Raw genomic sequence first — 21,687 nt, 5'->3', positions numbered from 1 at the left:
GCTGTAATTGCGCTGCAGTTTAATGATACCCGTCTTGAGGACATATTTACAAAACAACAAGCCTTCTGGCTCTGGCGCTCAATCATCAGCAGACAACTTTTCGACGAGAAACGAAACCAGGCTATTTTTTCTCAACAATACTCTAAGCCTCCAGAGAGGCTAGCAAAAATTGCCAAAGCTGACTGTATTTCAAGTCATCCTGGCGGGGTATTGGGTAAAGTTTTCAACCAGCAATGATCGCGCCTCGGATAAACCTCATAGGCTACAATATTGCCTCTGCGAAAGAATGCCGGCGACGGTTGTGACCTTTGCAGGCACCTACGTGGATGTGAACCGACAAGGTGGTAGTAAGCTTTAAACTGCCGCACAAACAGTCTCCTGGCACGGGTTGCTGCATCGTGTTTCTACGGAACAGATTAGAGGTGTGTAAAAGACGGCTCATTCACTATTCCCTCTGTGCTCAAAACAGCCTGCTGAAAGCACAGCAGCAGCAGCTGAAAAGGTCCGCAGCATGGCCTCTCTCAGTCAGCAAGGGGGCGGGGAGGCCGAGTGGTTAAGCCGATGGACTGCTAATCCCATCCTTGTCGTTCGGTTCCTTTAGCACTGGACCTTAATCTAGGTCCTGGGGACCCCATGCTGAACTTTTTGTGTGTCCTCCTTATCTAACACACTCAGTTCAGTTCTTTGAGTTCTCTACTAATGAGCTGATGATCTGAATCGGGAGTGCTAAATAAAAGACGGCACGTAATACGACGAGGTGGCCGAGTGGTTAAGGCGATGGACTGCTAATCCATTGTGCTCTGCACGCGTAGGTTCGAATCCCATCCTCGTCGTTCGGTACATTTAGCAGCGGTCCTGGGGACCCCACTCTGCAATTTTTGTGTGTCTTCCCTATCTGACACACTCAGTTCAGTTCACTGAGAGCTCTACTAATGAGCTGGTGGTCTGAATCGGGAGTGTTAAACAAAAGGACCGCGCAAAACGAAAGGTGGTCGAGTGGTTAAGGCGATGCAAGGCTAGTCCGTTGTGCTCGGCACGCCTTGGTTTGTGTGGGTTCGAATCCCATCCTCTTCATTTGATGCTTTAGCACCACTGAGAGCCCACCGGAACAGACAGGCCCAACCTGTTTACGATGGGTAGCGGCGAGCTGTGATTGTGCTGTAGTTTATTGATACCTGCCGCAAAGTCTTGAGAACATATTGACAAAACAACAAGTCTTCTGGCTCCGGCACGCTATGATCGGTGGACACCTCTTTGACGAGGACCAACAACTAGCCACGCCAATAAAAGGAAACAAAACGAAGCAAGACTATCTTTCTCAACAAGCCTCCAGAGAGACTGGCAAAAATTGCCGATGCTGACTGTATTTCAAGTCATCCCGGTGGGGTATTGGGTATTGACTTTGTGGCAACATGGAACTTTTGCATCTACATTAATATTAGTCTGTTTCTTCTTATTCTGAGGTCACCGTAGCCACCAGATCCATTCTGCATTCCGATCTGATGGTCACTACAGTCCCCCGGTTCCAGTCCGTACCAAGAGCAGATGGTGGATCAGCACCTTCAGCCGAATGTCAGCGGATACTATGTCAACTAGATGAGCCCCAGAGACAGATCATCAGTAAAGAAGGCATCCACATGCCACAGCAAACTACTCGAGCTGGTGAAAATGTTCACCAAATGCCCGCCGCTGAGTTCTTTTAAAACAAGCCAGCTTATTGAAGGTGCACAAGATAAACGCCCTGAGAAAGCTGTGCCTCGCAACCCTAAGAATGGCATAGGCGTTAGTGGACACCTGACGCGCGTGCAAAACTCCGGCATTTCACACGTCCCTGGGTGGGCTCGAACCACCAACCTTTCGGTTAACAGCCGAACGCGCTAACCGATTGCGCCACAGAGACAGCCGCTGTTGCTTGCTGCCGCCGGATCACCGGTGTAAAAGCAAGGGTTAGGGTTAGTGATAGGGATTAAAATTGCTCGCACTAACAGCGACATCTGTTTTGAAAGATGTTTCCGGAGCTCGCAAAATCCACTCAGCCTGCGCGGCGAATGGGCACGCTGGAGCCCGCCACCCTTTTGGGAAGAAAGAGAGTCAACAGAGCCGCCCAACGTGGGGCTCGAACCCACGACCCTGAGATTAAGAGTATCATGCTCTACCGACTGAGCTAGCCGGGCTGGTCGTGGGCTTCTTCACCGGGTCGGACCCAGTTTTCATCGGCCCCCAAATTACACAGGCGAAACGGAGGCTCTCGCGTTGTGCGAGACTGTCGAGCCCTCCCCGTGGGTAGGGCTTAGAGCAGGCTTAGAGTTTTCTTCTGTCGGTTTTGACCCAATCTGTTTTTGGGAAGCGCAGTTTGACCCAGCAGTGCGGGCCAACAACACGTTCTGTTTTGCCGCGTGAAGGCGGGTCAATGCTTTGGACAGCGTATGGTTGAGATGTGATTTTCCACCAATTTGGGGCACCTTTCTTAAGGAAATCAAGGATGATTTCATGGGAAATGGCAAACTGCTGTAGCGTTTGGCTAACAAGCCAAAGCTACAAAGGATGTACCGGTGCCCCGTCGTCCGAGCAGAATCCACATTCGGCCGTAATCGGAGGTTACTACTAACGTTCGATTGTGTCTCATAGGGAGTTTGACGCAGGGCCTCAGTGGAAAACAGGCCCTCGGCGGCTGAAACAAAAGACGAAGAAGGCATCCACATGCACATGGTTCAGGAGTGTTAAACAAAGAAACCACGCAAGATGACGAGGTGGTCCAGCGGGTAAGGCGGTGGAAGGCTAATACATTGTGCTCGACATGCACTGGAAGCTTTAGCGCCACTGAGAGCCCACCGGACCAGACAGGCCCAACCTGTTTACGATGGGTAACGGTGAGCTGTAATTGCGCTGCAGTTTAATGATACCCGTCTTGAGGACATATTTACAAAACAACAAGCCTTCTGGCTCTGGCGCTCAATCATCAGCAGACAACTTTTCGACGAGAAACGAAACCAGGCTATTTTTTCTCAACAATACTCTAAGCCTCCAGAGAGGCTAGCAAAAATTGCCAAAGCTGACTGTATTTCAAGTCATCCTGGCGGGGTATTGGGTAAAGTTTTCAACCAGCAATGATCGCGCCTCGGATAAACCTCATAGGCTACAATATTGCCTCTGCGAAAGAATGCCGGCGACGGTTGTGACCTTTGCAGGCACCTACGTGGATGTGAACCGACAAGGTGGTAGTAAGCTTTAAACTGCCGCACAAACAGTCTCCTGGCACGGGTTGCTGCACCGTGTTTCTACGGAACAGATTAGAGGTGTGTAAAAGACGGCTCATTCACTATTCCCTCTGTGCTCAAAACAGCCTGCTGAAAGCACAGCAGCAGCAGCTGAAAAGGTCCGCAGCATGGCCTCTCTCAGTCAGCAAGGGGGCGGGGAGGCCGAGTGGTTAAGCCGATGGACTGCTAATCCCATCCTTGTCGTTCGGTTCCTTTAGCACTGGACCTTAATCTAGGTCCTGGGGACCCCATGCTGAACTTTTTGTGTGTCCTCCTTATCTAACACACTCAGTTCAGTTCTTTGAGTTCTCTACTAATGAGCTGATGATCTGAATCGGGAGTGCTAAATAAAAGACGGCACGTAATACGACGAGGTGGCCGAGTGGTTAAGGCGATGGACTGCTAATCCATTGTGCTCTGCACGCGTGGGTTCGAATCCCATCCTCGTCGTTCGGTACATTTAGCAGTGATCCTCTTGGGGACCCCACTCTGCAATTTTTGTGTGTCTTCCCTATCTGACACACTCAGTTCAGTTCACTGAGCGCTCTACTAATGAGCTGGTGGTCTGAATCGGGAGTGTTAAACAAAAGGACCGCGCAAAACGAAAGGTGGTCGAGTGGTTAAGGCGATGCAAGGCTAGTCCGTTGTGCTCGGCACGCCTTGGTTTGTGTGGGTTCGAATCCCATCCTCTTCATTTGATGCTTTAGCACCACTGAGAGCCCACCGGAACAGACAGGCCCAACCTGTTTACGATGGGTAGCGGCGAGCTGTGATTGTGCTGTAGTTTATTGATACCTGCCGCAAAGTCTTGAGAACATATTGACAAAACAACAAGTCTTCTGGCTCCGGCACGCTATGATCGGTGGACACCTCTTTGACGAGGACCAACAACCAGCCACGCCAATAAAAGGAAACAAAACGAAGCAAGACTATCTTTCTCAACAAGCCTCCAGAGAGACTGGCAAAAATTGCCGATGCTGACTGTATTTCAAGTCATCCCGGTGGGGTATTGGGTATTGACTTTGTGGCAACATGGAACTTTTGCATCTACATTAATATTAGTCTGTTTCTTCTTATTCTGAGGTCACCGTAGCCACCAGATCCATTCTGCATTCCGATCTGATGGTCACTACAGTCCCCCGGTTCCAGTCCGTACCAAGAGCAGATGGTGGATCAGCACCTTCAGCCGAATGTCAGCGGATACTATGTCAACTAGATGAGCCCCAGAGACAGATCATCAGTTAAGAAGGCATCCACATGCCACAGCAAACTACTCGAGCTGGTGAAAATGTTCACCAAATGCCCGCCGCTGAGTTCTTTTAAAACAAGCCAGCTTATTGAAGGTGCACAAGATAAACGCCCTGAGAAAGCTGTGCCTCGCAACCCTAAGAATGGCATAGGCGTTAGTGGACACCTGACGCGCGTGCAAAACTCCGGCATTTCACACGTCCCTGGGTGGGCTCGAACCACCAACCTTTCGGTTAACAGCCGAACGCGCTAACCGATTGCGCCACAGAGACAGCCGCTGTTGCTTGCTGCCGCCGGATCACCGGTGTAAAAGCAAGGGTTAGGGTTAGTGATAGGGATTAAAATTGCTCGCACTAACAGCGACATCTGTTTTGAAAGATGTTTCCGGAGCTCGCAAAATCCACTCAGCCTGCGCGGCGAATGGGCACGCTGGAGCCCGCCACCCTTTTGGGAAGAAAGAGAGTCAACAGAGCCGCCCAACGTGGGGCTCGAACCCACGACCCTGAGATTAAGAGTCTCATGCTCTACCGACTGAGCTAGCCGGGCTGATCGTGGGCTTCTTCACCGGGTCGGACCCAGTTTTCATCGGCCCCCAAATTACACAGGCGAAACGGAGGCTCTCGCGTTGTGCGAGACTGTCGAGCCCTCCCCGTGGGTAGGGCTTAGAGCAGGCTTAGAGTTTTCTTCTGTCGGTTTTGACCCAATCTGTTTTTGGGAAGCGCAGTTTGACCCAGCAGTGCGGGCCAACAACACGTTCTGTTTTGCCGCGTGAAGGCGGGTCAATGCTTTGGACAGCGTATGGTTGAGATGTGATTTTCCACCAATTTGGGGCACCTTTCTTAAGGAAATCAAGGATGATTTCATGGGAAATGGCAAACTGCTGTAGCGTTTGGCTAACAAGCCAAAGCTACAAAGGATGTACCGGTGCCCCGTCGTCCGAGCAGAATCCACATTCGGCCGTAATCGGAGGTTACTACTAACGTTCGATTGTGTCTCATAGGGAGTTTGACGCAGGGCCTCAGTGGAAAACAGGCCCTCGGCGGCTGAAACAAAAGACGAAGAAGGCATCCACATGCACATGGTTCAGGAGTGTTAAACAAAGAAACCACGCAAGATGACGAGGTGGTCCAGCGGGTAAGGCGGTGGAAGGCTAATACATTGTGCTCGACATGCACTGGAAGCTTTAGCGCCACTGAGAGCCCACCGGACCAGACAGGCCCAACCTGTTTACGATGGGTAACGGTGAGCTGTAATTGCGCTGCAGTTTAATGATACCCGTCTTGAGGACATATTTACAAAACAACAAGCCTTCTGGCTCTGGCGCTCAATCATCAGCAGACAACTTTTCGACGAGAAACGAAACCAGGCTATTTTTTCTCAACAATACTCTAAGCCTCCAGAGAGGCTAGCAAAAATTGCCAAAGCTGACTGTATTTCAAGTCATCCTGGCGGGGTATTGGGTAAAGTTTTCAACCAGCAATGATCGCGCCTCGGATAAACCTCATAGGCTACAATATTGCCTCTGCGAAAGAATGCCGGCGACGGTTGTGACCTTTGCAGGCACCTACGTGGATGTGAACCGACAAGGTGGTAGTAAGCTTTAAACTGCCGCACAAACAGTCTCCTGGCACGGGTTGCTGCACCGTGTTTCTACGGAACAGATTAGAGGTGTGTAAAAGACGGCTCATTCACTATTCCCTCTGTGCTCAAAACAGCCTGCTGAAAGCACAGCAGCAGCAGCTGAAAAGGTCCGCAGCATGGCCTCTCTCAGTCAGCAAGGGGGCGGGGAGGCCGAGTGGTTAAGGCGATGGACTGCTAATCCCATCCTTGTCGTTCGGTTCCTTTAGCACTGGACCTTAATCTAGGTCCTGGGGACCCCATGCTGAACTTTTTGTGTGTCCTCCTTATCTAACACACTCAGTTCAGTTCTTTGAGTTCTCTACTAATGAGCTGATGATCTGAATCGGGAGTGCTAAATAAAAGACGGCACGTAATACGACGAGGTGGCCGAGTGGTTAAGGCGATGGACTGCTAATCCATTGTGCTCTGCACGCGTGGGTTCGAGTCCCATCCTCGTCGTTCGGTACATTTAGCAGTGATCCTCTTGGGGACCCCACTCTGCAATTTTTGTGTGTCTTCCCTATCTGACACACTCAGTTCAGTTCACTGAGCGCTCTACTAATGAGCTGGTGGTCTGAATCGGGAGTGTTAAACAAAAGGACCGCGCAAAACGAAAGGTGGTCGAGTGGTTAAGGCGATGCAAGGCTAGTCCGTTGTGCTCGGCACGCCTTGGTTTGTGTGGGTTCGAATCCCATCCTCTTCATTTGATGCTTTAGCACCACTGAGAGCCCACCGGAACAGACAGGCCCAACCTGTTTACGATGGGTAGCGGCGAGCTGTGATTGTGCTGTAGTTTATTGATACCTGCCGCAAAGTCTTGAGAACATATTGACAAAACAACAAGTCTTCTGGCTCCGGCACGCTATGATCGGTGGACACCTCTTTGACGAGGACCAACAACCAGCCACGCCAATAAAAGGAAACAAAACGAAGCAAGACTATCTTTCTCAACAAGCCTCCAGAGAGACTGGCAAAAATTGCCGATGCTGACTGTATTTCAAGTCATCCCGGTGGGGTATTGGGTATTGACTTTGTGGCAACATGGAACTTTTGCATCTACATTAATATTAGTCTGTTTCTTCTTATTCTGAGGTCACCGTAGCCACCAGATCCATTCTGCATTCCGATCTGATGGTCACTACAGTCCCCCGGTTCCAGTCCGTACCAAGAGCAGATGGTGGATCAGCACCTTCAGCCGAATGTCAGCGGATACTATGTCAACTAGATGAGCCCCAGAGACAGATCATCAGTTAAGAAGGCATCCACATGCCACAGCAAACTACTCGAGCTGGTGAAAATGTTCACCAAATGCCCGCCGCTGAGTTCTTTTAAAACAAGCCAGCTTATTGAAGGTGCACAAGATAAACGCCCTGAGAAAGCTGTGCCTCGCAACCCTAAGAATGGCATAGGCGTTAGTGGACACCTGACGCGCGTGCAAAACTCCGGCATTTCACACGTCCCTGGGTGGGCTCGAACCACCAACCTTTCGGTTAACAGCCGAACGCGCTAACCGATTGCGCCACAGAGACAGCCGCTGTTGCTTGCTGCCGCCGGATCACCGGTGTAAAAGCAAGGGTTAGGGTTAGTGATAGGGATTAAAATTGCTCGCACTAACAGCGACATCTGTTTTGAAAGATGTTTCCGGAGCTCGCAAAATCCACTCAGCCTGCGCGGCGAATGGGCACGCTGGAGCCCGCCACCCTTTTGGGAAGAAAGAGAGTCAACAGAGCCGCCCAACGTGGGGCTCGAACCCACGACCCTGAGATTAAGAGTCTCATGCTCTACCGACTGAGCTAGCCGGGCTGATCGTGGGCTTCTTCACCGGGTCGGACCCAGTTTTCATCGGCCCCCAAATTACACAGGCGAAACGGAGGCTCTCGCGTTGTGCGAGACTGTCGAGCCCTCCCCGTGGGTAGGGCTTAGAGCAGGCTTAGAGTTTTCTTCTGTCGGTTTTGACCCAATCTGTTTTTGGGAAGCGCAGTTTGACCCAGCAGTGCGGGCCAACAACACGTTCTGTTTTGCCGCGTGAAGGCGGGTCAATGCTTTGGACAGTGTATGGTTGAGATGTGATTTTCCACCAATTTGGGGCACCTTTCTTAAGGAAATCAAGGATGATTTCATGGGAAATGGCAAACTGCTGTAGCGTTTGGCTAACAAGCCAAAGCTACAAAGGATGTACCGGTGCCCCGTCGTCCGAGCAGAATCCACATTCGGCCGTAATCGGAGGTTACTACTAACGTTCGATTGTGTCTCATAGGGAGTTTGACGCAGGGCCTCAGTGGAAAACAGGCCCTCGGCGGCTGAAACAAAAGACGAAGAAGGCATCCACATGCACATGGTTCAGGAGTGTTAAACAAAGAAACCACGCAAGATGACGAGGTGGTCCAGCGGGTAAGGCGGTGGAAGGCTAATACATTGTGCTCGACATGCACTGGAAGCTTTAGCGCCACTGAGAGCCCACCGGACCAGACAGGCCCAACCTGTTTACGATGGGTAACGGTGAGCTGTAATTGCGCTGCAGTTTAATGATACCCGTCTTGAGGACATATTCACAAAACAACAAGCCTTCTGGCTCTGGCGCTCAATCATAAGCAGACACCTTTTTGACGAGAAACAAAGCCAGGCTATTTTTTCTCAACAATACTCTAAGCCTCCAGAGAGGCTAGCAAAAATTGCCAAAGCTGACTGTATTTCAAGTCATCCGGGCGGGGTATTGGGTAAAGTTTTCAACCAGCAATGATCGCGCCTCGGATAAACCTCATAGGCTACAATATTGCCTCTACGAAAGAATGCCGGCGACGGTCGTGACCTTTGCAGGCACCTACGTGGATGTGAACCGACAAGGTGGTAGCAAGCTTTAAACTGCCGCACAAACATTCTCCTGGCACGGGTTGCTGCATCGTGTTTCTACGGAACAGATTAGAGGTGTGTAAAAGACGGCTCATTCACTATTCCCTCTGTGCTCAAAACAGCCTGCTGAAAGCACAGCAGCAGCAGCTGAAAAGGTCCGCAGCATGGCCTCTCTCAGTCAGCAAGGGGGCGGGGAGGCCGAGTGGTTAAGGCGATGGACTGCTAATCCCATCCTTGTCGTTCGGTTCCTTTAGCACTGGACCTTAATCTAGGTCCTGGGGACCCCATGCTGAACTTTTTGTGTGTCCTCCTTATCTAACACACTCAGTTCAGTTCTTTGAGTTCTCTACTAATGAGCTGATGATCTGAATCGGGAGTGCTAAATAAAAGACGGCACGTAATACGACGAGGTGGCCGAGTGGTTAAGGCGATGGACTGCTAATCCATTGTGCTCTGCACGCGTAGGTTCGAATCCCATCCTCGTCGTTCGGTACATTTAGCAGCGGTCCTGGGGACCCCACTCTGCAATTTTTGTGTGTCTTCCCTATCTGACACACTCAGTTCAGTTCACTGAGAGCTCTACTAATGAGCTGGTGGTCTGAATCGGGAGTGTTAAACAAAAGGACCGCGCAAAACGAAAGGTGGTCGAGTGGTTAAGGCGATGCAAGGCTAGTCCGTTGTGCTCGGCACGCCTTGGTTTGTGTGGGTTCGAATCCCATCCTCTTCATTTGATGCTTTAGCACCACTGAGAGCCCACCGGAACAGACAGGCCCAACCTGTTTACGATGGGTAGCGGCGAGCTGTGATTGTGCTGTAGTTTATTGATACCTGCCGCAAAGTCTTGAGAACATATTGACAAAACAACAAGTCTTCTGGCTCCGGCACGCTATGATCGGTGGACACCTCTTTGACGAGGACCAACAACCAGCCACGCCAATAAAAGGAAACAAAACGAAGCAAGACTATCTTTCTCAACAAGCCTCCAGAGAGACTGGCAAAAATTGCCGATGCTGACTGTATTTCAAGTCATCCCGGTGGGGTATTGGGTATTGACTTTGTGGCAACATGGAACTTTTGCATCTACATTAATATTAGTCTGTTTCTTCTTATTCTGAGGTCACCGTAGCCACCAGATCCATTCTGCATTCCGATCTGATGGTCACTACAGTCCCCCGGTTCCAGTCCGTACCAAGAGCAGATGGTGGATCAGCACCTTCAGCCGAATGTCAGCGGATACTATGTCAACTAGATGAGCCCCAGAGACAGATCATCAGTAAAGAAGGCATCCACATGCCACAGCAAACTACTCGAGCTGGTGAAAATGTTCACCAAATGCCCGCCGCTGAGTTCTTTTAAAACAAGCCAGCTTATTGAAGGTGCACAAGATAAACGCCCTGAGAAAGCTGTGCCTCGCAACCCTAAGAATGGCATAGGCGTTAGTGGACACCTGACGCGCGTGCAAAACTCCGGCATTTCACACGTCCCTGGGTGGGCTCGAACCACCAACCTTTCGGTTAACAGCCGAACGCGCTAACCGATTGCGCCACAGAGACAGCCGCTGTTGCTTGCTGCCGCCGGATCACCGGTGTAAAAGCAAGGGTTAGGGTTAGTGATAGGGATTAAAATTGCTCGCACTAACAGCGACATCTGTTTTGAAAGATGTTTCCGGAGCTCGCAAAATCCACTCAGCCTGCGCGGCGAATGGGCACGCTGGAGCCCGCCACCCTTTTGGGAAGAAAGAGAGTCAACAGAGCCGCCCAACGTGGGGCTCGAACCCACGACCCTGAGATTAAGAGTATCATGCTCTACCGACTGAGCTAGCCGGGCTGGTCGTGGGCTTCTTCACCGGGTCGGACCCAGTTTTCATCGGCCCCCAAATTACACAGGCGAAACGGAGGCTCTCGCGTTGTGCGAGACTGTCGAGCCCTCCCCGTGGGTAGGGCTTAGAGCAGGCTTAGAGTTTTCTTCTGTCGGTTTTGACCCAATCTGTTTTTGGGAAGCGCAGTTTGACCCAGCAGTGCGGGCCAACAACACGTTCTGTTTTGCCGCGTGAAGGCGGGTCAATGCTTTGGACAGCGTATGGTTGAGATGTGATTTTCCACCAATTTGGGGCACCTTTCTTAAGGAAATCAAGGATGATTTCATGGGAAATGGCAAACTGCTGTAGCGTTTGGCTAACAAGCCAAAGCTACAAAGGATGTACCGGTGCCCCGTCGTCCGAGCAGAATCCACATTCGGCCGTAATCGGAGGTTACTACTAACGTTCGATTGTGTCTCATAGGGAGTTTGACGCAGGGCCTCAGTGGAAAACAGGCCCTCGGCGGCTGAAACAAAAGACGAAGAAGGCATCCACATGCACATGGTTCAGGAGTGTTAAACAAAGAAACCACGCAAGATGACGAGGTGGTCCAGCGGGTAAGGCGGTGGAAGGCTAATACATTGTGCTCGACATGCACTGGAAGCTTTAGCGCCACTGAGAGCCCACCGGACCAGACAGGCCCAACCTGTTTACGATGGGTAACGGTGAGCTGTAATTGCGCTGCAGTTTAATGATACCCGTCTTGAGGACATATTTACAAAACAACAAGCCTTCTGGCTCTGGCGCTCAATCATCAGCAGACAACTTTTCGACGAGAAACGAAACCAGGCTATTTTTTTTCAACAATACTCTAAGCCTCCAGAGAGGCTAGCAAAAATTGCCAAAGCTGACTGTATTTCAAGTCATCCTGGCGGGGTATTGGGTAAAGTTTTCAACCAGCAATGATCGCGCCTCGGATAAACCTCATAGGCTACAATATTGCCTCTGCGAAAGAATGCCGGCGACGGTTGTGACCTTTGCAGGCACCTACGTGGATGTGAACCGACAAGGTGGTAGTAAGCTTTAAACTGCCGCACAAACAGTCTCCTGGCACGGGTTGCTGCACCGTGTTTCTACGGAACAGATTAGAGGTGTGTAAAAGACGGCTCATTCACTATTCCCTCTGTGCTCAAAACAGCCTGCTGAAAGCACAGCAGCAGCAGCTGAAAAGGTCCGCAGCATGGCCTCTCTCAGTCAGCAAGGGGGCGGGGAGGCCGAGTGGTTAAGCCGATGGACTGCTAATCCCATCCTTGTCGTTCGGTTCCTTTAGCACTGGACCTTAATCTAGGTCCTGGGGACCCCATGCTGAACTTTTTGTGTGTCCTCCTTATCTAACACACTCAGTTCAGTTCTTTGAGTTCTCTACTAATGAGCTGATGATCTGAATCGGGAGTGCTAAATAAAAGACGGCACGTAATACGACGAGGTGGCCGAGTGGTTAAGGCGATGGACTGCTAATCCATTGTGCTCTGCACGCGTGGGTTCGAATCCCATCCTCGTCGTTCGGTACATTTAGCAGTGATCCTCTTGGGGACCCCACTCTGCAATTTTTGTGTGTCTTCCCTATCTGACACACTCAGTTCAGTTCACTGAGCGCTCTACTAATGAGCTGGTGGTCTGAATCGGGAGTGTTAAACAAAAGGACCGCGCAAAACGAAAGGTGGTCGAGTGGTTAAGGCGATGCAAGGCTAGTCCGTTGTGCTCGGCACGCCTTGGTTTGTGTGGGTTCGAATCCCATCCTCTTCATTTGATGCTTTAGCACCACTGAGAGCCCACCGGAACAGACAGGCCCAACCTGTTTACGATGGGTAGCGGCGAGCTGTGATTGTGCTGTAGTTTATTGATACCTGCCGCAAAGTCTTGAGAACATATTGACAAAACAACAAGTCTTCTGGCTCCGGCACGCTATGATCGGTGGACACCTCTTTGACGAGGACCAACAACCAGCCACGCCAATAAAAGGAAACAAAACGAAGCAAGACTATCTTTCTCAACAAGCCTCCAGAGAGACTGGCAAAAATTGCCGATGCTGACTGTATTTCAAGTCATCCCGGTGGGGTATTGGGTATTGACTTTGTGGCAACATGGAACTTTTGCATCTACATTAATATTAGTCTGTTTCTTCTTATTCTGAGGTCACCGTAGCCACCAGATCCATTCTGCATTCCGATCTGATGGTCACTACAGTCCCCCGGTTCCAGTCCGTACCAAGAGCAGATGGTGGATCAGCACCTTCAGCCGAATGTCAGCGGATACTATGTCAACTAGATGAGCCCCAGAGACAGATCATCAGTTAAGAAGGCATCCACATGCCACAGCAAACTACTCGAGCTGGTGAAAATGTTCACCAAATGCCCGCCGCTGAGTTCTTTTAAAACAAGCCAGCTTATTGAAGGTGCACAAGATAAACGCCCTGAGAAAGCTGTGCCTCGCAACCCTAAGAATGGCATAGGCGTTAGTGGACACCTGACGCGCGTGCAAAACTCCGGCATTTCACACGTCCCTGGGTGGGCTCGAACCACCAACCTTTCGGTTAACAGCCGAACGCGCTAACCGATTGCGCCACAGAGACAGCCGCTGTTGCTTGCTGCCGCCGGATCACCGGTGTAAAAGCAAGGGTTAGGGTTAGTGATAGGGATTAAAATTGCTCGCACTAACAGCGACATCTGTTTTGAAAGATGTTTCCGGAGCTCGCAAAATCCACTCAGCCTGCGCGGCGAATGGGCACGCTGGAGCCCGCCACCCTTTTGGGAAGAAAGAGAGTCAACAGAGCCGCCCAACGTGGGGCTCGAACCCACGACCCTGAGATTAAGAGTCTCATGCTCTACCGACTGAGCTAGCCGGGCTGATCGTGGGCTTCTTCACCGGGTCGGACCCAGTTTTCATCGGCCCCCAAATTACACAGGCGAAACGGAGGCTCTCGCGTTGTGCGAGACTGTCGAGCCCTCCCCGTGGGTAGGGCTTAGAGCAGGCTTAGAGTTTTCTTCTGTCGGTTTTGACCCAATCTGTTTTTGGGAAGCGCAGTTTGACCCAGCAGTGCGGGCCAACAACACGTTCTGTTTTGCCGCGTGAAGGCGGGTCAATGCTTTGGACAGCGTATGGTTGAGATGTGATTTTCCACCAATTTGGGGCACCTTTCTTAAGGAAATCAAGGATGATTTCATGGGAAATGGCAAACTGCTGTAGCGTTTGGCTAACAAGCCAAAGCTACAAAGGATGTACCGGTGCCCCGTCGTCCGAGCAGAATCCACATTCGGCCGTAATCGGAGGTTACTACTAACGTTCGATTGTGTCTCATAGGGAGTTTGACGCAGGGCCTCAGTGGAAAACAGGCCCTCGGCGGCTGAAACAAAAGACGAAGAAGGCATCCACATGCACATGGTTCAGGAGTGTTAAACAAAGAAACCACGCAAGATGACGAGGTGGTCCAGCGGGTAAGGCGGTGGAAGGCTAATACATTGTGCTCGACATGCACTGGAAGCTTTAGCGCCACTGAGAGCCCACCGGACCAGACAGGCCCAACCTGTTTACGATGGGTAACGGTGAGCTGTAATTGCGCTGCAGTTTAATGATACCCGTCTTGAGGACATATTTACAAAACAACAAGCCTTCTGGCTCTGGCGCTCAATCATCAGCAGACAACTTTTCGACGAGAAACGAAACCAGGCTATTTTTTCTCAACAATACTCTAAGCCTCCAGAGAGGCTAGCAAAAATTGCCAAAGCTGACTGTATTTCAAGTCATCCTGGCGGGGTATTGGGTAAAGTTTTCAACCAGCAATGATCGCGCCTCGGATAAACCTCATAGGCTACAATATTGCCTCTGCGAAAGAATGCCGGCGACGGTTGTGACCTTTGCAGGCACCTACGTGGATGTGAACCGACAAGGTGGTAGTAAGCTTTAAACTGCCGCACAAACAGTCTCCTGGCACGGGTTGCTGCACCGTGTTTCTACGGAACAGATTAGAGGTGTGTAAAAGACGGCTCATTCACTATTCCCTCTGTGCTCAAAACAGCCTGCTGAAAGCACAGCAGCAGCAGCTGAAAAGGTCCGCAGCATGGCCTCTCTCAGTCAGCAAGGGGGCGGGGAGGCCGAGTGGTTAAGGCGATGGACTGCTAATCCCATCCTTGTCGTTCGGTTCCTTTAGCACTGGACCTTAATCTAGGTCCTGGGGACCCCATGCTGAACTTTTTGTGTGTCCTCCTTATCTAACACACTCAGTTCAGTTCTTTGAGTTCTCTACTAATGAGCTGATGATCTGAATCGGGAGTGCTAAATAAAAGACGGCACGTAATACGACGAGGTGGCCGAGTGGTTAAGGCGATGGACTGCTAATCCATTGTGCTCTGCACGCGTGGGTTCGAGTCCCATCCTCGTCGTTCGGTACATTTAGCAGTGATCCTCTTGGGGACCCCACTCTGCAATTTTTGTGTGTCTTCCCTATCTGACACACTCAGTTCAGTTCACTGAGCGCTCTACTAATGAGCTAGTGGTCTGAATCGGGAGTGTTAAACAAAAGGACCGCGCAAAACGAAAGGTGGTCGAGTGGTTAAGGCGATGCAAGGCTAGTCCGTTGTGCTCGGCACGCCTTGGTTTGTGTGGGTTCGAATCCCATCCTCTTCATTTGATGCTTTAGCACCACTGAGAGCCCACCGGAACAGACAGGCCCAACCTGTTTACGATGGGTAGCGGCGAGCTGTGATTGTGCTGTAGTTTATTGATACCTGCCGCAAAGTCTTGAGAACATATTGACAAAACAACAAGTCTTCTGGCTCCGGCACGCTATGATCGGTGGACACCTCTTTGACGAGGACCAACAACCAGCCACGCCAATAAAAGGAAACAAAACGAAGCAAGACTATCTTTCTCAACAAGCCTCCAGAGAGACTGGCAAAAATTGCCGATGCTGACTGTATTTCAAGTCATCCCGGTGGGGTATTGGGTATTGACTTTGTGGCAACATGGAACTTTTGCATCTACATTAATATTAGTCTGTTTCTTCTTATTCTGAGGTCACCGTAGCCACCAGATCCATTCTGCATTCCGATCTGATGGTCACTACAGTCCCCCGGTTCCAGTCCGTACCAAGAGCAGATGGTGGATCAGCACCTTCAGCCGAATGTCAGCGGATACTATGTCAACTAGATGAGCCCCAGAGACAGATCATCAGTTAAGAAGGCATCCACATGCCACAGCAAACTACTCGAGCTGGTGAAAATGTTCACCAAATGCCCGCCGCTGAGTTCTTTTAAAACAAGCCAGCTTATTGAAGGTGCACAAGATAAACGCCCTGAGAAAGCTGTGCCTCGCAACCCTAAGAATGGCATAGGCGTTAGTGGACACCTGACACGCGTGCAAAACTCCGGCATTTCACACGTCCCTGGGTGGGCTCGAACCACCAACCTTTCGGTTAACAGCCGAACGCGCTAACCGATTGCGCCACAGAGACAGCCGCTGTTGCTTGCTGCCGCCGGATCACCGGTGTAAAAGCAAGGGTTAGGGTTAGTGATAGGGATTAAAATTGCTCGCACTAACAGCGACATCTGTTTTGAAAGATGTTTCCGGAGCTCGCAAAATCCACTCAGCCTGCGCGGCGAATGGGCACGCTGGAGCCCGCCACCCTTTTGGGAAGAAAGAGAGTCAACAGAGCCGCCCAACGTGGGGCTCGAACCCACGACCCTGAGATTAAGAGTCTCATGCTCTACCGACTGAGCTAGCCGGGCTGATCGTGGGCTTCTTCACCGGGTCGGACCCAGTTTTCATCGGCCCCCAAATTACACAGGCGAAACGGAGGCTCTCGCGTTGTGCGAGACTGTCGAGCCCTCCCCGTGGGTAGGGCTTAGAGCAGGCTTAGAGTTTTCTTCTGTCGGTTTTGACCCAATCTGTTTTTGGGAAGCGCAGTTTGACCCAGCAGTGCGGGCCAACAACACGTTCTGTTTTGCCGCGTGAAGGCGGGTCAATGCTTTGGACAGCGTATGGTTGAGATGTGATTTTCCACCAATTTGGGGCACCTTTCTTAAGGAAATCAAGGATGATTTCATGGGAAATGGCAAACTGCTGTAGCGTTTGGCTAACAAGCCAAAGCTACAAAGGATGTACCGGTGCCCCGTCGTCCGAGCAGAATCCACATTCGGCCGTAATCGGAGGTTACTACTAACGTTCGATTGTGTCTCATAGGGAGTTTGACGCAGGGCCTCAGTGGAAAACAGGCCCTCGGCGGCTGAAACAAAAGACGAAGAAGGCATCCACATGCACATGGTTCAGGAGTGTTAAACAAAGAAACCACGCAAGATGACGAGGTGGTCCAGCGGGTAAGGCGGTGGAAGGCTAATACATTGTGCTCGACATGCACTGGAAGCTTTAGCGCCACTGAGAGCCCACCGGACCAGACAGGCCCAACCTGTTTACGATGGGTAACGGTGAGCTGTAATTGCGCTGCAGTTTAATGATACCCGTCTTGAGGACATATTCACAAAACAACAAGCCTTCTGGCTCTGGCGCTCAATCATAAGCAGACACCTTTTTGACGAGAAACAAAGCCAGGCTATTTTTTCTCAACAATACTCTAAGCCTCCAGAGAGGCTAGCAAAAATTGCCAAAGCTGACTGTATTTCAAGTCATCCGGGCGGGGTATTGGGTAAAGTTTTCAACCAGCAATGATCGCGCCTCGGATAAACCTCATAGGCTACAATATTGCCTCTACGAAAGAATGCCGGCGACGGTCGTGACCTTTGCAGGCACCTACGTGGATGTGAACCGACAAGGTGGTAGCAAGCTTTAAACTGCCGCACAAACATTCTCCTGGCACGGGTTGCTGCATCGTGTTTCTACGGAACAGATTAGAGGTGTGTAAAAGACGGCTCATTCACTATTCCCTCTGTGCTCAAAACAGCCTGCTGAAAGCACAGCAGCAGCAGCTGAAAAGGTCCGCAGCATGGCCTCTCTCAGTCAGCAAGGGGGCGGGGAGGCCGAGTGGTTAAGGCGATGGACTGCTAATCCCATCCTTGTCGTTCGGTTCCTTTAGCACTGGACCTTAATCTAGGTCCTGGGGACCCCATGCTGAACTTTTTGTGTGTCCTCCTTATCTAACACACTCAGTTCAGTTCTTTGAGTTCTCTACTAATGAGCTGATGATCTGAATCGGGAGTGCTAAATAAAAGACGGCACGTAATACGACGAGGTGGCCGAGTGGTTAAGGCGATGGACTGCTAATCCATTGTGCTCTGCACGCGTAGGTTCGAATCCCATCCTCGTCGTTCGGTACATTTAGCAGCGGTCCTGGGGACCCCACTCTGCAATTTTTGTGTGTCTTCCCTATCTGACACACTCAGTTCAGTTCACTGAGAGCTCTACTAATGAGCTGGTGGTCTGAATCGGGAGTGTTAAACAAAAGGACCGCGCAAAACGAAAGGTGGTCGAGTGGTTAAGGCGATGCAAGGCTAGTCCGTTGTGCTCGGCACGCCTTGGTTTGTGTGGGTTCGAATCCCATCCTCTTCATTTGATGCTTTAGCACCACTGAGAGCCCACCGGAACAGACAGGCCCAACCTGTTTACGATGGGTAGCGGCGAGCTGTGATTGTGCTGTAGTTTATTGATACCTGCCGCAAAGTCTTGAGAACATATTGACAAAACAACAAGTCTTCTGGCTCCGGCACGCTATGATCGGTGGACACCTCTTTGACGAGGACCAACAACCAGCCACGCCAATAAAAGGAAACAAAACGAAGCAAGACTATCTTTCTCAACAAGCCTCCAGAGAGACTGGCAAAAATTGCCGATGCTGACTGTATTTCAAGTCATCCCGGTGGGGTATTGGGTATTGACTTTGTGGCAACATGGAACTTTTGCATCTACATTAATATTAGTCTGTTTCTTCTTATTCTGAGGTCACCGTAGCCACCAGATCCATTCTGCATTCCGATCTGATGGTCACTACAGTCCCCCGGTTCCAGTCCGTACCAAGAGCAGATGGTGGATCAGCACCTTCAGCCGAATGTCAGCGGATACTATGTCAACTAGATGAGCCCCAGAGACAGATCATCAGTAAAGAAGGCATCCACATGCCACAGCAAACTACTCGAGCTGGTGAAAATGTTCACCAAATGCCCGCCGCTGAGTTCTTTTAAAACAAGCCAGCTTATTGAAGGTGCACAAGATAAACGCCCTGAGAAAGCTGTGCCTCGCAACCCTAAGAATGGCATAGGCGTTAGTGGACACCTGACGCGCGTGCAAAACTCCGGCATTTCACACGTCCCTGGGTGGGCTCGAACCACCAACCTTTCGGTTAACAGCCGAACGCGCTAACCGATTGCGCCACAGAGACAGCCGCTGTTGCTTGCTGCCGCCGGATCACCGGTGTAAAAGCAAGGGTTAGGGTTAGTGATAGGGATTAAAATTGCTCGCACTAACAGCGACATCTGTTTTGAAAGATGTTTCCGGAGCTCGCAAAATCCACTCAGCCTGCGCGGCGAATGGGCACGCTGGAGCCCGCCACCCTTTTGGGAAGAAAGAGAGTCAACAGAGCCGCCCAACGTGGGGCTCGAACCCACGACCCTGAGATTAAGAGTCTCATGCTCTACCGACTGAGCTAGCCGGGCTGATCGTGGGCTTCTTCACCGGGTCGGACCCAGTTTTCATCGGCCCCCAAATTACACAGGCGAAACGGAGGCTCTCGCGTTGTGCGAGACTGTCGAGCCCTCCCCGTGGGTAGGGCTTAGAGCAGGCTTAGAGTTTTCTTCTGTCGGTTTTGACCCAATCTGTTTTTGGGAAGCGCAGTTTGACCCAGCAGTGCGGGCCAACAACACGTTCTGTTTTGCCGCGTGAAGGCGGGTCAATGCTTTGGACAGCGTATGGTTGAGATGTGATTTTCCACCAATTTGGGGCACCTTTCTTAAGGAAATCAAGGATGATTTCATGGGAAATGGCAAACTGCTGTAGCGTTTGGCTAACAAGCCAAAGCTACAAAGGATGTACCGGTGCCCCGTCGTCCGAGCAGAATCCACATTCGGCCGTAATCGGAGGTTACTACTAACGTTCGATTGTGTCTCATAGGGAGTTTGACGCAGGGCCTCAGTGGAAAACAGGCCCTCGGCGGCTGAAACAAAAGACGAAGAAGGCATCCACATGCACATGGTTCAGGAGTGTTAAACAAAGAAACCACGCAAGATGACGAGGTGGTCCAGCGGGTAAGGCGGTGGAAGGCTAATACATTGTGCTCGACATGCACTGGAAGCTTTAGCGCCACTGAGAGCCCACCGGACCAGACAGGCCCAACCTGTTTACGATGGGTAACGGTGAGCTGTAATTGCGCTGCAGTTTAATGATACCCGTCTTGAGGACATATTTACAAAACAACAAGCCTTCTGGCTCTGGCGCTCAATCATCAGCAGACAACTTTTCGACGAGAAACGAAACCAGGCTATTTTTTCTCAACAATACTCTAAGCCTCCAGAGAGGCTAGCAAAAATTGCCAAAGCTGACTGTATTTCAAGTCATCCTGGCGGGGTATTGGGTAAAGTTTTCAACCAGCAATGATCGCGCCTCGGATAAACCTCATAGGCTACAATATTGCCTCTGCGAAAGAATGCCGGCGACGGTTGTGACCTTTGCAGGCACCTACGTGGATGTGAACCGACAAGGTGGTAGTAAGCTTTAAACTGCCGCACAAACAGTCTCCTGGCACGGGTTGCTGCACCGTGTTTCTACGGAACAGATTAGAGGTGTGTAAAAGACGGCTCATTCACTATTCCCTCTGTGCTCAAAACAGCCTGCTGAAAGCACAGCAGCAGCAGCTGAAAAGGTCCGCAGCATGGCCTCTCTCAGTCAGCAAGGGGGCGGGGAGGCCGAGTGGTTAAGGCGATGGACTGCTAATCCCATCCTTGTCGTTCGGTTCCTTTAGCACTGGACCTTAATCTAGGTCCTGGGGACCCCATGCTGAACTTTTTGTGTGTCCTCCTTATCTAACACACTCAGTTCAGTTCTTTGAGTTCTCTACTAATGAGCTGATGATCTGAATCGGGAGTGCTAAATAAAAGACGGCACGTAATACGACGAGGTGGCCGAGTGGTTAAGGCGATGGACTGCTAATCCATTGTGCTCTGCACGCGTGGGTTCGAGTCCCATCCTCGTCGTTCGGTACATTTAGCAGTGATCCTCTTGGGGACCCCACTCTGCAATTTTTGTGTGTCTTCCCTATCTGACACACTCAGTTCAGTTCACTGAGCGCTCTACTAATGAGCTGGTGGTCTGAATCGGGAGTGTTAAACAAAAGGACCGCGCAAAACGAAAGGTGGTCGAGTGGTTAAGGCGATGCAAGGCTAGTCCGTTGTGCTCGGCACGCCTTGGTTTGTGTGGGTTCGAATCCCATCCTCTTCATTTGATGCTTTAGCACCACTGAGAGCCCACCGGAACAGACAGGCCCAACCTGTTTACGATGGGTAGCGGCGAGCTGTGATTGTGCTGTAGTTTATTGATACCTGCCGCAAAGTCTTGAGAACATATTGACAAAACAACAAGTCTTCTGGCTCCGGCACGCTATGATCGGTGGACACCTCTTTGACGAGGACCAACAACCAGCCACGCCAATAAAAGGAAACAAAACGAAGCAAGACTATCTTTCTCAACAAGCCTCCAGAGAGACTGGCAAAAATTGCCGATGCTGACTGTATTTCAAGTCATCCCGGTGGGGTATTGGGTATTGACTTTGTGGCAACATGGAACTTTTGCATCTACATTAATATTAGTCTGTTTCTTCTTATTCTGAGGTCACCGTAGCCACCAGATCCATTCTGCATTCCGATCTGATGGTCACTACAGTCCCCCGGTTCCAGTCCGTACCAAGAGCAGATGGTGGAT

At 50.8% G+C, this 21,687-nt stretch overlaps 22 non-coding genes across 22 annotated transcripts; 2 read left to right on the top strand and 20 right to left on the bottom strand.

The window, feature by feature from the left end:
• Nucleotides 1-147: 147 nt before the first annotated feature.
• On the bottom strand, nt 148-288 carry LOC141312835 (U4 spliceosomal RNA). The gene has a single exon (XR_012349335.1). It is a non-coding gene; the product is annotated as a U4 spliceosomal RNA (small nuclear RNA).
• A 1,538-nt stretch (nt 289-1,826) lies between these two features.
• On the bottom strand, nt 1,827-1,900 carry trnan-guu (transfer RNA asparagine (anticodon GUU)). Its single transcript has one exon. It is a non-coding gene; the product is annotated as a tRNA-Asn (tRNA).
• Nucleotides 1,901-3,021: 1,121 nt separating this feature from the next.
• Nucleotides 3,022-3,162, bottom strand: LOC141312833 (U4 spliceosomal RNA). Its single transcript, XR_012349334.1, has one exon. It is a non-coding gene; the product is annotated as a U4 spliceosomal RNA (small nuclear RNA).
• A 463-nt stretch (nt 3,163-3,625) lies between these two features.
• Nucleotides 3,626-3,707, top strand: trnas-gcu (transfer RNA serine (anticodon GCU)). Its single transcript has one exon. It is a non-coding gene; the product is annotated as a tRNA-Ser (tRNA).
• Nucleotides 3,708-4,703: 996 nt separating this feature from the next.
• trnan-guu (transfer RNA asparagine (anticodon GUU)) lies at nt 4,704-4,777 on the bottom strand. Its single transcript has one exon. It is a non-coding gene; the product is annotated as a tRNA-Asn (tRNA).
• A 201-nt stretch (nt 4,778-4,978) lies between these two features.
• On the bottom strand, nt 4,979-5,051 carry trnak-cuu (transfer RNA lysine (anticodon CUU)). The gene has a single exon. It is a non-coding gene; the product is annotated as a tRNA-Lys (tRNA).
• An 847-nt stretch (nt 5,052-5,898) lies between these two features.
• LOC141312831 (U4 spliceosomal RNA) lies at nt 5,899-6,039 on the bottom strand. Its single transcript, XR_012349332.1, has one exon. It is a non-coding gene; the product is annotated as a U4 spliceosomal RNA (small nuclear RNA).
• A 1,541-nt stretch (nt 6,040-7,580) lies between these two features.
• On the bottom strand, nt 7,581-7,654 carry trnan-guu (transfer RNA asparagine (anticodon GUU)). Its single transcript has one exon. It is a non-coding gene; the product is annotated as a tRNA-Asn (tRNA).
• Nucleotides 7,655-7,855: 201 nt separating this feature from the next.
• Nucleotides 7,856-7,928, bottom strand: trnak-cuu (transfer RNA lysine (anticodon CUU)). The gene has a single exon. It is a non-coding gene; the product is annotated as a tRNA-Lys (tRNA).
• Nucleotides 7,929-8,775: 847 nt separating this feature from the next.
• Nucleotides 8,776-8,916, bottom strand: LOC141312860 (U4 spliceosomal RNA). The gene has a single exon (XR_012349360.1). It is a non-coding gene; the product is annotated as a U4 spliceosomal RNA (small nuclear RNA).
• A 1,538-nt stretch (nt 8,917-10,454) lies between these two features.
• Nucleotides 10,455-10,528, bottom strand: trnan-guu (transfer RNA asparagine (anticodon GUU)). Its single transcript has one exon. It is a non-coding gene; the product is annotated as a tRNA-Asn (tRNA).
• A 1,121-nt stretch (nt 10,529-11,649) lies between these two features.
• LOC141312830 (U4 spliceosomal RNA) lies at nt 11,650-11,790 on the bottom strand. The gene has a single exon (XR_012349331.1). It is a non-coding gene; the product is annotated as a U4 spliceosomal RNA (small nuclear RNA).
• A 463-nt stretch (nt 11,791-12,253) lies between these two features.
• Nucleotides 12,254-12,335, top strand: trnas-gcu (transfer RNA serine (anticodon GCU)). The gene has a single exon. It is a non-coding gene; the product is annotated as a tRNA-Ser (tRNA).
• A 996-nt stretch (nt 12,336-13,331) lies between these two features.
• Nucleotides 13,332-13,405, bottom strand: trnan-guu (transfer RNA asparagine (anticodon GUU)). Its single transcript has one exon. It is a non-coding gene; the product is annotated as a tRNA-Asn (tRNA).
• A 201-nt stretch (nt 13,406-13,606) lies between these two features.
• trnak-cuu (transfer RNA lysine (anticodon CUU)) lies at nt 13,607-13,679 on the bottom strand. The gene has a single exon. It is a non-coding gene; the product is annotated as a tRNA-Lys (tRNA).
• Nucleotides 13,680-14,526: 847 nt separating this feature from the next.
• LOC141312829 (U4 spliceosomal RNA) lies at nt 14,527-14,667 on the bottom strand. The gene has a single exon (XR_012349330.1). It is a non-coding gene; the product is annotated as a U4 spliceosomal RNA (small nuclear RNA).
• A 1,541-nt stretch (nt 14,668-16,208) lies between these two features.
• On the bottom strand, nt 16,209-16,282 carry trnan-guu (transfer RNA asparagine (anticodon GUU)). The gene has a single exon. It is a non-coding gene; the product is annotated as a tRNA-Asn (tRNA).
• A 201-nt stretch (nt 16,283-16,483) lies between these two features.
• On the bottom strand, nt 16,484-16,556 carry trnak-cuu (transfer RNA lysine (anticodon CUU)). Its single transcript has one exon. It is a non-coding gene; the product is annotated as a tRNA-Lys (tRNA).
• Nucleotides 16,557-17,403: 847 nt separating this feature from the next.
• On the bottom strand, nt 17,404-17,544 carry LOC141312859 (U4 spliceosomal RNA). The gene has a single exon (XR_012349359.1). It is a non-coding gene; the product is annotated as a U4 spliceosomal RNA (small nuclear RNA).
• Nucleotides 17,545-19,082: 1,538 nt separating this feature from the next.
• trnan-guu (transfer RNA asparagine (anticodon GUU)) lies at nt 19,083-19,156 on the bottom strand. The gene has a single exon. It is a non-coding gene; the product is annotated as a tRNA-Asn (tRNA).
• Nucleotides 19,157-19,357: 201 nt separating this feature from the next.
• On the bottom strand, nt 19,358-19,430 carry trnak-cuu (transfer RNA lysine (anticodon CUU)). Its single transcript has one exon. It is a non-coding gene; the product is annotated as a tRNA-Lys (tRNA).
• Nucleotides 19,431-20,277: 847 nt separating this feature from the next.
• Nucleotides 20,278-20,418, bottom strand: LOC141312828 (U4 spliceosomal RNA). Its single transcript, XR_012349328.1, has one exon. It is a non-coding gene; the product is annotated as a U4 spliceosomal RNA (small nuclear RNA).
• Nucleotides 20,419-21,687: the final 1,269 nt, after the last annotated feature.

This window comes from Garra rufa, unplaced genomic scaffold (genome assembly GCF_049309525.1).
Source record: "Garra rufa unplaced genomic scaffold, GarRuf1.0 hap1_unplaced_005, whole genome shotgun sequence".
Classification (NCBI taxonomy): Eukaryota; Metazoa; Chordata; class Actinopteri; order Cypriniformes; family Cyprinidae; genus Garra; species Garra rufa.
Note: the sequence above shows the minus strand (reverse complement) of the source record. Positions and strands in the feature narration are given on the sequence as shown.